Source organism: Bombyx mori, chromosome 6, assembly GCF_030269925.1.
Source record: "Bombyx mori chromosome 6, ASM3026992v2".
Taxonomy (NCBI): domain Eukaryota; kingdom Metazoa; phylum Arthropoda; class Insecta; order Lepidoptera; family Bombycidae; genus Bombyx; species Bombyx mori.
Window position 1 is genome coordinate 10,082,578 of NC_085112.1, and position 18,254 is coordinate 10,100,831.

Sequence of the window (18,254 nt, forward strand, 5' to 3'; positions counted from 1 at the left end):
AATAAGATATCACACGAGTATCTCAAGGCATCATAGTGACACTTCTATCACTGAAGCCATTGTATTAGCTCATACATAACTCCTTAACGCAAGATATAACTCAGATGTAGCAGAAAGTGTTGTATATTTGAAATAGAAAAACGAGACGTTAGGTTCATTAGCGTCCGTAATAATCTGACCTATTTAAACACTACTGAATAATCAATCTAAATGAGGCATCAAAATAGTATTAGTGCTGTTAAAGCTTGATATATGATATTCCGGAAGTATTCCGAGAAAAAATATACACAAATAAAATGCAGCATATGAAATGGAATATGATACTAAAATAGAGGCATTTATTTCTCATGGGACCAATATAATATCGTTGTAATATCCTAAATCGGGTTTCCCAAGTGTTTCGAACTGAGGCAAGTCGTGCCATAAACTAAGATTAGGAGTGGTACTGTAAGGCGAAGCAATCGTGCGTTTCGTTTTGAAGAGTATGGGAGACGTCGTGCCAATATTTAATAAGTACTTTTATAAGTATTTTTAGAATGATTGAAACTTACATTAAATCTATACAGATCTATCTATACTATACAGATAAATTTGCATTCATTGAAAACCAGATTAAAATAATATGTAATGACAAAAACAAAATCTTTTAGAAATGTAAACCACGGCGGTGCGGTGTTTCTATATTTTTGAACGTTCCTGGGGGGCAAGTAGGTATCGCCAAAAGGTGAATAAAAAGAGGGGTTAGGTCGAGATAAAGTATTTTAAAAAGAGTAGTAGACGTACCTGCCAACCCGTCGCTGGCTTCTTGCAAGCTGTAGAATCTAAGGAACGTGACTTATTGACGACGCGTAATGGCGGCGGTCGGCCTGACAACTTGACAGCACTCCTCTAAATTATTTGTGTTCACAAAACGCGTCTAACACTCTCACAACGACGAGGATGATTGTCCGTAAGAGTTCGTAAAAGAAAAGTAACAAAAGTCAAAAAAAATATTGAGATGAAAAATAAGCGACGGGTGCATGTACAATGCGCGCGGTGTGGTCACCGATAGTCTTCTTTTTTCTTTCTTTTTCCTTTTTTTTTATAACTGGCCATGCAATAGGTTTTATGTCTACTCTCACCAAGAAAAGAAACAATATGCATCAAATGCTATCATAATATTTTGAACACTCATCAAATAACTAATTATAGTCTATCAAATAGAATCCACGGTGCTGTACGCTCTTACTAAATTTAATTAACATTCTCTAAACATCGAAGCGACGTATGAATTTCGTCAGGACTGATTACTAATCCAAGATGTTACGCTTGAATTGAAATATATTTATCTCACCAACTAACGTATCAAATTAGTAATATGTTATCTATTTTGTAAATGAATTAAAAAAGGTTTAACTGTCACGACTCAAACTGCATCACATGATTCTGGTGGTAGATGCATTAGTAAAGCGTTCTATCTTTAAGCTTCTTTGAGGACGCTTGAATAGCTCTGTTAGCATAACTTCCCCATCTTGCTGAGTCTTTGAGTTTACCCACCCGTCCTTGCGAACCTGGAAAAGTCTTCAGGTCATTAACCATAGTTCCATCGCTAAAATACCTGTAATGAATTGTTTACGCTGAAAAAAAACTTAATTCATTTTAATACCATTATGATATGGTGCCAAATTATCGAGGGATATGGATATATTATTGAGGAGGCCATAATTCTCGATACAAAACATTCATGTCGTGTCGTTATGTGAAGATATCAAAATACAACAAATACTTCGTTCAAACGAAAGAAGCGTGCGCATCTAAAAACCTCATCTTTCATCAAATGGAAATTAAAATTATCTCAATCTTTTTTTTTACATATTGATAGACATATTTGACACATGAAACTGACATTTTTTGACATTTTTCTATTACGACGATTTATTTATTTATTTGAGCCCTTTTTGGTATATCGCGGGTTATATAAACTCGTTCGTAGGCTTAACTCGTTCTTGCGATAACTTATGCCGGCAGAAGTGAGATCGTTTTAAGCCGTGTTAACATGACCAGAGTAGGCCCGGACACCGTGCGATTTATGGTCACTCGGCGTGACCACGGTCTATTGTCAAGAGCTAGTCCAATAGCAATAGTAAAACAAGATGGTGTGTTATAATTTATTTAGATATATTCCGGCTTCTACGCAATAAAGGTATCCGAGAGCACCAAGAGTGTTAATAGTGTGGTTTTGGAAGTCGTCGTGGCCTAAAGGATAAGACATCCGGTGCATTCGTGTTGAGCGATGCACCGGTGTTCGAATCTCAGGCGGGTACCAATTTTTCTAATGAAATACGTACTGAACAAATGTTTACGATTGACTTCCACGGTGAAGGAATAACATCATGTAATAAAAAACAAACCCACAAAATTATAATTTGCGTAATTACTGGTGGTAGGACCTCTTGTGAGTCCGCGCAGTTGGGTATCGCCACCCTGCCTATTTCTGCCGTGAAGCAGTAATGCGTTTCGGTTTGAAGGGTGGGGCAGCCGTTGTAACTACATACACTGAGACCTTAGAACTTATATCTCAATGTGGGTGGCGCATTTACGTTGTAGATGTCTATGGGCTCCAGTAACCACTAAACACCAGGTGGGCTGTGAGCGCGTCCACCCACCTAAGCAATAAAAAAAAACAACAACTATAAACTTTTTTCCAGCTAGCATTTTATTTTTTGTTATAGGTACCGATATTATTGACATACTTATTCGTAGGTCTGGAGTTAGTGATCACGAGGTTGTATGCACAAAAATAAATACACACTATACGTAATTTCAACTTAGCAATGTTGTGTAAATAAGTTTATTACATACCAAATTTTCGACAACAATAAGTTCAGTTCTCTCTCAAATTTACTAACTAAACTGCCTTTGAACCGAACAATTATGTGTAAACCTTAGGTTAAACACTAATATGTGTAAACTGGACGCCCAGACCAACAATGGCGTCGAAGGATATTGTTATGATGTGTGTATTCAATTTCACGGCATCAAATTATTATTGACAGCTGTCTAGCTCGTATATAAACTGATTGTTTGATAGGCAGATAGTTATAGATGAGCGATGTGGTCCTTAATTATGTTTATAGATTGTTATACCGATGATTCCAAACACACTGTTTTCAAAATGTAATTTAAAAAACTTTTTTCTTTGATTTTTCTCGAACATAAAAGGAAATGCGGTGGCATCGGGTCATTATGCCACGCTATACGGCTTGAATTCCATGTCAAAGTTCAGTATCTTATAATTCGAAAGTTTGACCTTCGGAGTCGAGGTTTTCATAGTTCTTGTCCGATTTATAATATAATCCATAACGGTAGTTGGTAATAATGCAAGCTTACTAATAATATTTCGACAATTTTATTTACAATACTGAATCCAGCAAACCTAAGATAGGACGGCGTATCGAAATGGCAAAGGGAGCCATGGGTTATGGCTCGGTAAAATCTGGAAAGACCGTAACATTACCCAGAAAACAAAGATAAAACTGGTGCTCACTCTGATCTTTTCCATTTTTCTAAACGGAGCGGAGATCTGGACCCTGAAAGCGGCTGATCCCAAACGCGTGGATGCTTTTGAGATGTGGTGCTGGAGAAAAATGCTCCGGATACCTTAAACAGCGAAGAGAACCAATGTGTCTATCTTAGACCAACTGCAGATCAAGACAAGACTGTCCATATTCTGCCTTCGCCGCGCACTCGAGTATTTCGGTCATAATGCTCGGAAAACACCCGATGGCCTAGAGAGACTATTCGTAACAGGGAAAATGGAGGGAAAGAGACCGCACCGGCGTAGTCCGACAAGGTGGTTTGATCAAATCTGCACCACACTAGAGATCCCATTCCATAAAGCCCTTCATACGGTTAATGGTCGGAGGCGCTGGAGGAACATTACAAGAAAAATTATAATTTGCGTAATGACCGGTGGTATGACCTCTTGTGAGTCCGCACGGGTGGGTACCACCACCCTGCCTATTTCTGCCGTGAAGCAGTAATGCGTTTCGGTTTGAAGGGTGGGGCAACCGTTGTAACTGTACTCGAGACCTTAGAACTTATATCTCAAGGTGGGTGGCGCATTTACGTTGTGGATGTCTATGGGCTCCAGTAACCACTAAACACCAGGTGGGCTGGGAGCTCGTCCACCTATCTAAGCAATAAAAAAAATCCTGTCGAAATATGATGGTCACGACCCTCAGCAGTGGGGAAAAAACCTGAGGAGAATATGTTATTTTTTTTTTATTCCACAATGCTATTTTCCTTTATCACAGAAGTCATTCACAAACGATTTTATAGACGAAATTATTTAGAAAAATCAGTTACATCAAGATTTAACTTAATTTAGAACAATTTTTGCCTTTGATCATTATTAATGTGTTAACATCACAGAATCTCGCCGGAAGCTACTGACGATATTTTCACAAGCTGCAGCACCACTTCTACGAGTTCTATAACTTTTGATATTTTTATTTACATCAATAGCAGAGACCTGAAGAGAGCATAAAATCTACCGCGTCGAATTATTTTCAAATCCCTCTTGCAGACCAACAATACTGTTCTGTGGTAGGATTGAAAATTCCAGAGCAAGATGGTATACGTTTAAAATGATCTCTAGAAGCACATTATAGGTTAAATTTTCATTCCAGATAGTACGAAACAACTATATTCTCTTTGCGATGTCATTAAGGAGATGACAGGATTAATTCGAATAATTACTGTGAATATGTAAAGCTGTCATAATATTGCATTTAATACAAACGTAAATTCTTTAAGCCAAAAGAATGTATTTCTTACGTTTCGTGTTCAACAGGACTAGCAATTTAGTATGCATTTGTTCAGTCGCATAAAAGCCACTATGCCGGTTGCACAAAAAGTAGAAATAGAGGTAGGTTCACATAATTGCAGCCACCATCAGCGGCGGGCGAATGAATGCCGCCGTGACGAGCCGTGATGGCTGGAGTGCGCCAGTGTGTACCGCGCTTTTGATGAAACCATGATTACACCATACATACGCATATGTGGCCATCGACATAGAGATTCTGGAATTGCAATATCACTTGCAGTTGAAAACGAGAGCTCCTTCAATTCTTTTGGAACAACTGTCGGATGATAACGTCACTTTTTATTAGTTAGTTGATCGATCCAATTTTGATATTTATTATTCCAAAGGATTGTCCGGCTATTCGTTAATACATCTGTTTACTGACTTGATGGTGCAGTAGTTAGCAGCCCTAACTGTTGCACCGAGGGTCATGGGTTTGATTTTCACATCAGGCAAACACAGGGAATCCTAAATAGGGGCCGGATGACCGTGCGCGATTTTTTCCCAGTTATAATTATTATTACATGGATATACCACGCAGTAGTAACGGTACTGTTTCCAAAACATCCACCCGTAGTAGCAGTAATTTTTCCCTATATAACTTTCTTCGCAATATCACCAGCATCATACGATCATTTAACCTCAACCACGAAAAATCATCACATGCTTCAGAAGGGGTCTTACAGAGTTTATTTTACGTAGTGTATAGGACCATTAAAATTTCATATTTCTTAAAATTACTCATTGTATTTTTACTTTTCTAATTTCAAGATGTTGTCCACTATTGTTGATTGCACCTATAATTAAGGTGACATCTGTCATGTACTTATTATCGATTTGTCAATGTTTTGTATTGAGGATCACTTTGTTAGTGCAATGAAATAAATAAATAAATTAACACTTCAACTGTTTTGTGATTAATCTTCAACCAAAAGAAATGTAACCAAGAATAAATGGGTCGTTTTCAATTTTGCGGCCAAAAGGCTAACGATTTCATGAATTTAAACTTTTTCTAATTTTTAATTTTTTTGTATATAAGCATGTTCATAATAAAAACAGCTTCATCACAGTCAAGTCAATCACTTATTTATTGATAATATTATATTATAATATTTGTTTATATTTTTCTTTTTACGCATTTGATAACGCCAACACGGATGACAATTTAAATAGGAACTTTTTTATAAAGCTTAGAAATCGTACTTCCTTAGTTTTTAATAATGTTCTAATATCCAGTTATTTTTCCTTTATTATTTTATTATATACAATAATAAATTAAATAAAATTGCCGAATTTCAACACGCGCTACTGGAAAAATAACAAACAAGTTAGAATTTGAATTTTAAGCCAGTGATACGAATAATATTTGGGGGTAGTTTTTAATGTATAACTCCTAATTTAACAGTTTTTACGAATATACAGTTATAGGACAGCGCGCCTGTTGTCATGGCAACAAATTTACTGTACTTATAATTATGACAACGTTAAGATTATGAGAATTAAATCAAACTAGTGGTCCCGCATAAGTCGAAATTCGACTATAATTAATTGGAATTGTAAGTTTGTACACTATTATGATTGTATTTTATACTTCTATAATCACAAATTTCGCCAAGACTACACTATGAAAAATATTAACAAAGACAAACAATATTTAAATTCAATTTGACAACAGACGTCAAGAACAAAAGTTTGACAATAAATAGTATGTATGCGTGTGTGCGTCAAATACATGGTATTTAGTGTGTGTAATGTTTTTTTTATTTATTTAATGTATCTTTTGTACATTATTTAAAAAAAATATTAGCACTGTGCACTTCTTCTCTATATTCTCTATAAGTGTGGAAAATTTCATACTCCTCCGTCCGCGCAATTTTTGTAAAAAGGGATACAAAGTTTTTGCTTCACGTATTAATATAAATCAAATAACTCGCTTTTGGCCCCAAATTTGAAAACGACCCAAACCTATGTATGTCAGTTCTAGTGCTTCTCTATGTCATTACATTTGCCAACATACTATCGGGTTGACACGCCTTTGTATTACGCGCATTCAGCTGTGGGTTAAATAAAAACCGGGCTTTGCGGAATGTGAAAAAAATACACTGCGCGCAACCATCCTTTTAGGCATTTTCTTTTAGGAATATTTAAACATTTGCACAACGTTTTCGGTAAGATTTTAAAACATCGTGTTCCCTTTTTATTTTTAAAACTAGCTGTGTCCCGCGATGTTACCCGCGGTTATTGTCGTACCGCGGGTGACGCAACGGGGCAAAGCTAGTCTAGAAAAAGTAGCCTAAGTTACTCCTTATATTTATTTATTTTATTGCTGAGATGAATGGACGAGCTCACAGCCCACCTGGTGCTAAGTGGTTACTGGAGCCCATAGACATCTACAACGTAAATGCGCCACACGCCTTGAGATATAGTTCTAAGGTCTCAGTATAGTCACAACGGCTGCCCCACCCTTCAAACCGAAACGCATTACTACTTCACGGCAGAAATAGGCGGGGCGGTGGTACCTACCCGTGCGGACTCACAAGAGGTCCTACCACCAGTAATTACGCAAATTATAATTTTGCGGGTTTGATTTTTATTGCACGATGTTATTCCTTCACCGTGGAAGTCAATCGTGAACATTTGTTGAGTATGTATTTCATTAGAAAAATTGGTACCCGCCAGCGGGATTCGAACACCGGTGCATCGCTCGATACGAATGCACCGGACGTCTTATTATTTAAGCCACGACGACTCAATATCATCAGCTACCTATCAGTGAAAGTCCCGTCAAAATCGGTCCAGCCGTTCTAGAGATTAGCCCGAACAAACAGACAGGCAGACAAACAGACAGGCAGACAAACAGACAGATAGACGAAATTTAAAAAAAATGTTATTTTGGTATATTACGTACCGTGTATACATACTTACGCATTTAGTAAAAAGTGGTGATTTTATTATTACGAACAGACACACCAATTTTATTTATTTGTATATATTATTATGATGCTTTCAATTTGATTTTGTACATGTGAGAGATTCTATAAAATTTTGAGAATATTGAAGATAAAATGAATATTAGAAGAATATTGAAAGCTTTCTATATAAATATGTCAGTGTTTGTTCCGATTCCACATCTTTAGCTCACAGCGAACGCTTAGAAATTCCACCGATATTAATATTAGTTTCAACATAGGATGATTAAATTTCTAGGAGTTCGCTTTGAGGATGTTTGCAGTTTCGAAAAAGAGAATACAGGAAAGATATTAAAATCCAATCTCTTACTTTTCTTTTCTTAATAGTTTCTTTTCTTAATCCACAGTTTTAAAAATACTAGTGATTTTTTTTTTATTGCTTAGATAAGTGGACTAGCTCACGGCCCACTGTTACTGGAGCCCATAGACATCTACAAGGTAAATGCCGCCACCCACTTTGAGACATGAGTTCTTTTTTTATTGCTTAATTGGGTGGACCAACTCACAGCCCTCCTGGTTTTAAGTGGTTACCGGAGCCCATAGATATCTACAACGTAAATGCGCCACCCACCTTGAGATATAAGTTCTAAGGCGGCCCCACCCTTCAAACCGAAGCGCATTACTGCTTCACGGCAGAACTAGGCGGGGTGGTGGCACCTACCCGTGCGGACTCACAAGAGGTCCTACCAGTTTTAAGTCCTCACAATCTTTATACTAGAACGGCTGCTCCAAATTCTAATTTTTTAACAAAACAGCGGTCGATTAACATAGCCCTTCGTTTCTAAATCCTAGAACGCCCAAAATAGTTAAACAACGCTATGTAAATATCGCCTCAATAAGGCCCAGTTTAAACGCAATGCGTTCGAAAGCGTAGTAATAACACGCACCTTATTAAGTGTGCCGAGAAACGACGTGTACGGCCTTAATTTAAAGCAAAGTTATTAAAATTTAATAACAAAGCCCACGAGTGTATAATAAAATAAATTACAATGGCAGTTTCCATAAAATCAACATTATGTCTCGCAGTTGTTCGGCGAGACGTTTAATTAGTATTAAAATTTAGATTGGGTTGCTTGATCCATGTTAATAATGGCGATGTTTTGAAAGAAAAAAAAGTATTTTTAATTCTATACATAGTTACATAATTGCTTGAATGCATTTTTAGATAGAGCTGTGAATTGTGTGTGTACCTATTGACACGTTCCGTTGTAATTTATAATTGTTAAATTTGTGAAATGATTTTTGAAATTTATAGTGAAATAACTGAATACACTAGATAAATGAAGACATAAAGTAAAAATGTTAATTATCCAATAACACATTGTAGTAGAAAAACAGAGAAATATGTATACCCTATTCGTATAAAAATTGAGATTTTCATGTACGATATTTTCAATCATTCGTTTTAAAGTTATAGAATTCGGAACACAAAGTAACTTATAAACAAATTAACGTTGTAATTTGTTTGTGTTCATTAATTAACATCAATTAACAAGTTTCGTCATTAATCATGGCTCTGCTGGTGACAGAATGACGTATGACGTTGTGGTTCTACTCAATTCTTTGAGTAACTGTAACTTACTTTCTTAGAAACTCATTATTTGTTGGGAAGTTACGAACAAATCGCCTGATTAAAGAAAAAAAAAGTATTATATGTTTAATTTAATCAGTAGTATATATTAGATTCAATAATTTTAGAATATTATTGTATCACCAACTAACGACTATTTTATATAATAATATTGTTTGGGCTTGGTTCTTTAGTTTTTAGATTTAGAGCGCAATTGATATGATACTTGGTAATTTGTTAGGAACTCACCGAAGGTCTGTGTCTTTGTAGTTATAATAATATTTTGTAGCACTATCTTCCTGGAGTGGCCACTCCTGTCTTCCTTCTTTTTATCTTGATGAACACTTTCAGCTTTTTAAGTAATTAATTAGCTGCACTCAATATTCACTACTATTTTTCGCGATCGCACAATTTTGATGGGCACGAATCAAATTCGACTTTATAATGACATTGATATAAGAGGGGAAAGAGGCGGGACTATATGGATGCGCTCTCAATTACGTTCAAAGATATTAATGCGATGTGCCCATTGCAGATAGCGTAAACAAATATAATTATTATGTGAGCAGAAAATCTTGAAGATTTAGTTTGAGTTACGGTTTGGTACAAAAATAGCCACCAAAGATATGACTTGGACCACTAAGAAAATGAACAACAGCACGTTCTCGCCATAAGGGCAGAAAGACTGGTGACACCTGAATGACATTTCATAAATTAAAGAAGACACGGAGGTGGTTATCGGAGACTATGATATGATCAAAGAGAACGCCACCTTCTGCGTTGGTACATAAGGTCCAACTCACAATTCTAATGTATGATACAGCCGCTGTATAACCATATATAAAACTGCATCAATCAACTCGTATTTTAAAAAACTCATGAAATTCATTCATTCCCACGATTACCAACACAATAACTTCACAACTAGATCAATCAGTACTTCCTATTTTTGCCACTAACTAGTTATCGGTTTGATAATCGAGATCACAGTCAAAGAATGTAATCGAAATTTCACTAGTATTTCAAACAACATCAAACTCCGCTGATTGTCTATATCTATACTAGTCTATACTAATATTATAAAGAGGAAAGATTTGTTTGTTTGTTTGTTTGTTTCGAATAGGCTCCGAAACTACTGGACCGATTTGAAAAATTCTTTTTCCATTAGAAGCCGACATTGTCCCTGATGAACATAGGCTACTTTTTTAAAAAAAAAATTTTAATTTTTTTTGTTTTTGGTTTCATGTGTGTTTTAATGTTTCCGAAGCGAAGCGAGGGCGGGTCGCTAGTACTAAAATAAAGAAGATCGAAGCAATGATCACCTTAATTTCTATGGGCTATCGACGTCAACAGTGACGTCTTTATTCCGTAAGAAAGACGAAAATCCAATGTAAACAGTCTATGTATGCACACTTGACTGGAACATGAGAGAAAACGAGGTAGCATGTTTGAGGAAGGTTGTCAAGCCGTGTGAACACGCATAGCAAGGCAATTTTGTTTGGCTAAGGAGTTTATCTCACTTAACAGTTCTGTCTGGTCTCTTCGAGAAAATCTTGAAAATAATTTTGCATTCTAAGTGATAGTCATAGATAAAAGAATTGTAAATATTTTCTTTTAAACGAATTAATTACCATAATAATAATATGCTTTTCTAAAGCACCAAAAATTCGAGTGGCAATTACATGTTTTTAATCAATGTTGAAGAAAATATTAAAGTTAGCAAACAAATGATGTTTATTACAGAAAGTTTGTATTTTTATATAGCACTAGCTGACCCAGCAGACTTCGTAGTGCCTCAATCGATAAATAAAATACCTAAACTTTTGTATAAAATAAATATAAAAAAAAACAAAAGGAATCCGTCCGACGGGGGACACATCAAAGGAAAAACAAAATTGTTATTTTGTATTTAATTCCGAGCATTTTTATATTTAAATCTACCTTTTACACCTTCTCTGGACTTTCACAAATAATTCAACACCAAAATTAGCCAAATCGGTTCAGCCGTTCTCGAGTTTTAGCGAGACTAATGAACAGCAATTCATTTTTATATATCTAGATAGATATTAAAGTATAATAAAAAATTCAAATACAAAATTTAATAACAGCAGGACCACTGAATTCAATCGCTTTGGAGGAAAATTACTTGTACTGCAAATACCATTAGCAAGGCTGCCTGCAATATCTCCGGCGCAGTCAATAAACCCAGTATCGTATCTTGAAGACGTCTTTTTACGGTGTAAACCTACAGCGAACAAACGTTAGCTCGAACCGATGCGATATAAAAGAGCCGATGTGAGTGCTTTTGCTCCGGGCTTTTAACATGGAGCATGTTAGGTCTAGACGGAAATTCACACTCGTACGTCTTTCGTCGTTTAAGTATTGGGTTAGTGAAATAATAATAATAATAATATAACTGCCCACCTCGCCGGAGTGTGTCCTGCCGTCATCCCAGGCGTGGCAGTGTTTGATACATAAAAATAATAATATTTATTCAAGCCTCTTAAAATACAAACACGTACAAAAATTCATACCTAACACTAGTATAATAATATACATGGCTTTTTATGAGGTATACAATAACAGTATTCCCTGACTTATGCTAGGAAAACCTGTACAAAAGTCAGTGGTTCAGTGCTAGATCACCAGGTAAAGTAAGTTAACCAGAAGAGCGATCTGTAAGAATGTAGTACGCACATGTGTGTGTGTGTGTGTGTGTGTATAGCTGTTAATCATTATCAGTCGAGTCTAATGGTAGATGCCGAGTATATTCGTACCAAGTGAAGCGACGTTGGTGCTCAAATGCATCGGTTGACACTCTTTTTTCTTCTTCTAACAAATCGTTCTTGCTTCAGCCATAAATGTGATCCTGGTTTTACAGTGAGATATCCGTTTACAACTAAGATTTACACCTCAAGTGGGTAGCCAACAACTTGAGGTCTTGAGGTCGATCGACACTATACCGTAAATGCGGCTCCACTGCGACTCCGGTAACCGCTTACCGCAAGATGGACCGTGGGCTCGTTCACCCGTTTAAGCAATATAAAAAATTTAAATGTAAAAAAAAAATTGTCATCACAACACTCCAATAATCAGCAGCCTCCACGCAACGAGCAGTAGAGCTTTACAACGAAGTTATAAGTGACGACTTTCATACTAAACATTTCCCTTGTTTTGTAGCTAACCACTTTAACGGGTACACCGCTTACTAGGACAGATAAAGATTGCAATAAGAAGGACGTTTATTACGCTGAGGGGTGAATGACCTCAGGGTCCAGCGGCTACCGGAGACGCATCACCAAGTGAATATCGCCGCCCGCCTTTTTGCCTGATATCAAAGTCTCCATTATACAATGGCCAAGGTTAAGAGAACCTTCAAACTGATGACTCGCGAATGTTTCGTAGCAAAAAAGTGCAGAAAAAGAACAGCTATCCATGAGGTCTTACAGCCTTAAAACACCACGAATACCAACAAAAATAAATCTTCTTGTAAAAGCAGAATAGAAATCGATTGTAGCAATTAATATTTCTAAGATTATGAAAGTCGAAGGATTAACTCAGGAAAAGTGAGCGCACCATCTCGCTTTCTCTCTCGCATATTCGTACACATACACATGTGCGTCCTTTTCTTTTCATCATACCAATATATTTTTATCTAATAACAAAAGCCTTCTGGAACAAAAGCTTCATATTGGAATTTTTTTCGGCTTTATCGAAAAGACAATAAAATCGTTATTTCCCATTTGGCAAAAGCCGCTGAAAACAGAAACTTCCGGATAATAGTTTCGATGAAATATCTTTATTTCAACGATCATTATCGGAGTGTGGAAACTTTTCCTATTATTCCTTTAATAATACTTTAAAAAGTGCTGCGTCCGTTTGATTACATTTTTTTTTATCATAAAATCAAAAAAGTCTATATGAGTTCGAAGTTCAACTTAACCCGTACATCAGCCTGCTGAGTTTCTTGCTAGATCTTTTCAGCGGATCGCGATTCCGATCCGGTAGTAGATGCATTCGTGAAGCAGCTGCCCTTGAGTCGTTAGGTCTCGGGCAGCTGTTCAAAGCAAATCCCACACCTCCTGGCTGAGCCCGTACTCACCCCACCAGTCCTGGTGAAACTGGAAAGGTCTTCGGACAACCAGTAATCTTTTGCTTTAAATAAAAAGGTGGGTAGCATTAACGTGGTTGATGTCTATGAGCTCCGGTGACTACTTGACACCAGCTAGGTCGTGAACTCGTCTATCTATTGAAGCAATAAAATAAATACGTTATTAGAACCCTTAGAAGTCACAGCCTGAATGTCGCCAGCAGCAGCAAAAACGTGCATTATTGTATATGTATAGTATACACCCGTGCAGTCCTATCAAACTAAAATTTAAACTGAAATAAAAGGTTTTCATTTATATATCCCATTCAATACTATAAAACTAAGCCCATTATTTTCCATTCACTAGACCGGTGAAGTTGTTGTGCTTAGTCTCTCAAAGTTGTTTCCGATTTGTTGTTCCACTGCAAACTGTGTCGAGGCTCGCTCACAAATTGCAAAACATTTTGTAGCATTCACGAGAACCTTTTAGATAGCTCTAGTTATTGTGTTGCTCGGTTGTCGTGACCCTTGGCCTTAAGGGGCACGGGCTGGCCATCAGAGGTCCCTACGTCACTGAATAGGGATGTTGTTTCCCAGGAAAACTTATGCTGCTTGGTTGGAGTACCAACTCGTATAAGTTTTAGTTTAGAAGGTTAGTGTTTTTTTTTTATTGCTTAGATGGGTGGACGAGCTCACAGCCCACCTGGTGATAAGTGGTTACTGGAGTCCATAGACATCTACAACGTAAATGCGCCACCCACTTTGAAACATAAGCTCCAAGGTCTCAGGTATAGTTACAACGGCTGCCCCACCCTTCAAACCGAAACGCATTACTGCTTCACGGCAGAAATAAGCAGGGTGGTGGTACCTACCCACGCGGACTCTCAAGAGATCTTACCACCAGTTAGAATACCTGTTAGAACGGGACCTATCTGATTATATTTCGATTTTTTATTTATTATAAGAGTAAAGTCGCGCTCTTCTCCTAGTATTCGACACGAGGCAAACTCTGTTAGATTAATGTTAGTAAATGTTCCGATAGCTTTTGTTAAGACATTGAGAGAATGTGCGAATCTTCGCGGAGCTTAGTGTTTAATGTTATTTGATGACACTTTTTGCTATCGGAAAACGTTTCAGTCGTTAAATCTTCTTCAAAAAATATGTGTGTCTTCCTTTTTGTTTGTCTGGTCATAAATATAATTGTATCTGTAACTGCTAAAGTTAGTAATAACGTTTCTCAGTTCGGTTTCTTGGGCTTGCATATTTTTTTTATATACTAGCTGACCCGGCAGACTTCATAGTGCCTCAGTCGATAAATAAAACACCTAAACTTTTGTATAAAATAAACTTAAAACAAACAAAAGGAATCCGTCCGACGGGGGACACATCAAAGGAAAAACAAAATTGTTATTTTTATTTAATTCCGAGCATTTTTATATTTAAATCTACCTTTTACACCTTCTCTGGACTTTCACAAATAATTCAAGACCAAAATTAGCCAAATCGATCCAGCCGTTCTCGAGTTTTAGCGAGACTAACGAACAGCAATTCATTTATATATATATAGATTACAGCATTTAAATACACGTCCCCGTTGTGAAACAGAAACACGAAATTCAAAGATTACCTAATTTGTACCTGTACTTGGTAATCTAATTATCAAATAATAAACTGTTAAGTCTGTGCTTATATATAGAGCGTGTGTTAAATTATGTAGGGTGATAATTATTAACAAGACACGACAGTTTGCAATCTGTTTATTATAATATGAATACTCGACACAGACTGAACTAAGTTAAGTCCGCTACAAAATATAAATTGTGAATTAACAAAGCTATCAATTTTAGGCTAGGCAATGGACGTTTTTTTTTCTTTCATGAAATTAAATGAATGTGCCAAAATGTAACCCGAATCAAAGGCCTAATTGACAATGAAGGCTAATAAAATCATCCAATACTTAATAATATTCGAAAGCGCTTTTAGCCAACTCGTGGTTATTTATTGCGAATCTCAAACGATTTACTTTGACAGCACGAAGCTAGCATTTTAGCGAACACCTTCATTTGAATGCAACACATAGCCCCGAGGAAAATCGAGAGCATTGACGATAAATTTTATTTGGAACTGCAAATCAAAGTTTAGTATGAGAAATCCCGCAACCACCTGCATATCAGCAAATTCATTAAATTTGCTGATATGATTTTTATAACACGATCTCACGGCAAAGGAATCTCTACGAAACATAATGTGTAAATCATTTGTGAATATTCGTTCATTGTGATATTATATACTTCATCTTATCAACATCATCATCCTCAGTCTTTAGTCCTACTGCTAGGCATAGGTCTTCTCTTTTTATGCCATAATATCGTCCGAAATTCCCATCCACGTCGCTCATAGACGTCAGCAATTCCAAACCCACAGCTAAGTCGCTGCATCCCATTGATTACTCTCCGCAAGCCTCATTTGAAGACAGACATGTCATAGCGCTCGCGAAAAACCGTGGAGGGGAGCTCATTACAAAGTCGGATATTACGTAGCAGAAAATATATTTTGAAACGCACTGTCGATGAACGCAGCTGTTTCAGATAACATGGATGAACTCTGTTCCGGTGGCAGAAGGTGTGATGGTAAATAGGAGATGGGGGAATCGTCTCGAATAATTCCTCAGAGCACTCCCTATGGAACATACGCTACAAAACAGAGAGAACCGAAGTCCCTCCTCAGAACCAGAGGCTCCAAGCGATCTGGTATACTCCTATATTTACTAAATTTTTTCCACATTCTTTTTTCCTTGAAATTTTATTCATCATTTACTTTGTGAAAGCGAGCCTAGCGATCTGGTATACTCCTATATTTACCACATATTTTCCACATTCTTTTTTCCTTAAAATTTTATTCTACATTTACTTTGTGAAAGCGCAAATGGGATTATGTTCCTAAAGACTTTTTAAAAAGTAAAACAACCACTGATTACATTACATACAAATCTGCGAAAAATGTAAACTTTATAACGTCCATGAAATTGGGCTTCTAATATAGTGATACCATCTGAGTGGCTGTCACGTCGTCGGTATACTTCGATTTACTAGAGACTTACCGTCTGCAATGCCTTCAGCCAGCTTATTACGATACCATTTGTTATCTTTGACACAGACGAGAGCTTAGTATCTTATTAACCCTTCAAATGACGAAATACTTGTTTATCTGTTGGAGAAACTTATATGCATCGTGATATCATCCCATTGGTAAACTGGTTAGTAACGTAAACTATGGAACACAAGTTTGACTACCAGTCGAAGTACGTACCTCTGTTAAGAAATTTTATGTTTGACGAACACCAAATTTTGTCACAGTTTGAACATTGTACTGATATGTATTTCAGGTTTTTTTTTTTTATTGCTTAGATGGGTGGACGAGCTCACAGCCCACCTGGTGTTAAGTGGTTACTGGAGCCCATAGACATCCACAACGTAAATGCGCCACCCACCTTGAGATATAAGTTCTAAGATCTCAGTATAGTTACAACGGCTGCCCCACCCTTCAATATATGTATGCCAACAACTATGATATTTCTATCTACGGTATTCATATTTGAATAAAAACTTTTACGTATCATTTGTATCTAATACCTATTTATATGATAATTACTCAAAAAATTATTTATCATTGATTTTTGGAGTTTTTTGTGCAGAAATATAATAAATAACAAAGAATGTAGTTGAAAAACACGCTGTAGTAGTAAACCGCACTTTGACTATGAGTGATCTTGCCCTAGAATGTCACTACCGTTTCTTCCCCTTAGTGTCATAAAAGAAGACTCAGGGATTCATCGGAGAATGTGGATTAGTGTTTGTTTAGGTATTACACCAAGGCACTACGTTTTACTAGAGGTAATGCGTATTGTAAGACGCTCGGATAGGTATAAACCGTATATTTCCGTCTTTCCTTGCGTTCCTCTTTGAACTATTTGATCTAATTAACTTTGCTATATCATTCTGTACATTAGACACAACGGTAAATAAAATTAAAAACATTTAATTGAAAACAACATTTTGGTTGTTAAAACAGTAGTACGGTAGAGCTAGAAACAAGAATGTCTCGCTATCTCACTCGCACGATTACTTCCCAACCCATATTTTGGAAACAGTTTTTTATTAAAATAGTCGTTAATAGTTAGAATTTAAAAAGAGGCAACATCACTATTACCGACAAGAGCTAGAAGCAGGAATATCTCGCTATCTCACTCGCACGATTACTTCCCAACCAATATTTTGGAAACAGCTTTTTAATAAAATAGTCGTTAATAGTTAGAATTTAAAGAGAGGCAACATCACTATTACCGACATGTAGCTTTCGTGTTAGCCTTCAAAGTTAAACCATTAAACAAGCACCGAAATGCTTTTACAGTACAAACTAGCCGAAGAGTGCTGACTTATCAATAAATCGAACGAAGCGAGTCGAACTGACTGTTAAAAACTCAGCTGAATTCAGTTCGATTCAGTGTGGAATTTTGCTTCAGGTATTGGCATTACGCTGGCGGAACGTTAAGATAGAAATAAAAATCTTTCCGAATATTATAAATCTAGAATAATATTAAAACCTATACACTAAAAGAAAAAAAAAAACTTAATAATATAAAAACTTATTAATTGATTTGCAATAATATCTTTATCAGCTTTTTCTTTTAACTAGTGGTCCCGCAGTAGTCAAAATTCGACTATAATTAATTGAAATTATAGATTTGAACATTATTCAGGTTCTATTGTTATGGACATT

The 18,254-nt window shown here is 36.4% G+C and overlaps 1 long non-coding RNA gene across 1 annotated transcript; it reads right to left on the reverse strand.

The window, feature by feature from the left end:
* Positions 1–1,142: 1,142 nt before the first annotated feature.
* On the reverse strand, positions 1,143–1,884 carry LOC101738389 (uncharacterized). Its single transcript, XR_209738.4, has 2 exons — positions 1,646–1,884; positions 1,143–1,550 (listed from the first exon to the last, which is right to left on the reverse strand). It is a non-coding gene; the product is annotated as an uncharacterized LOC101738389 (long non-coding RNA).
* Positions 1,885–18,254: the final 16,370 nt, after the last annotated feature.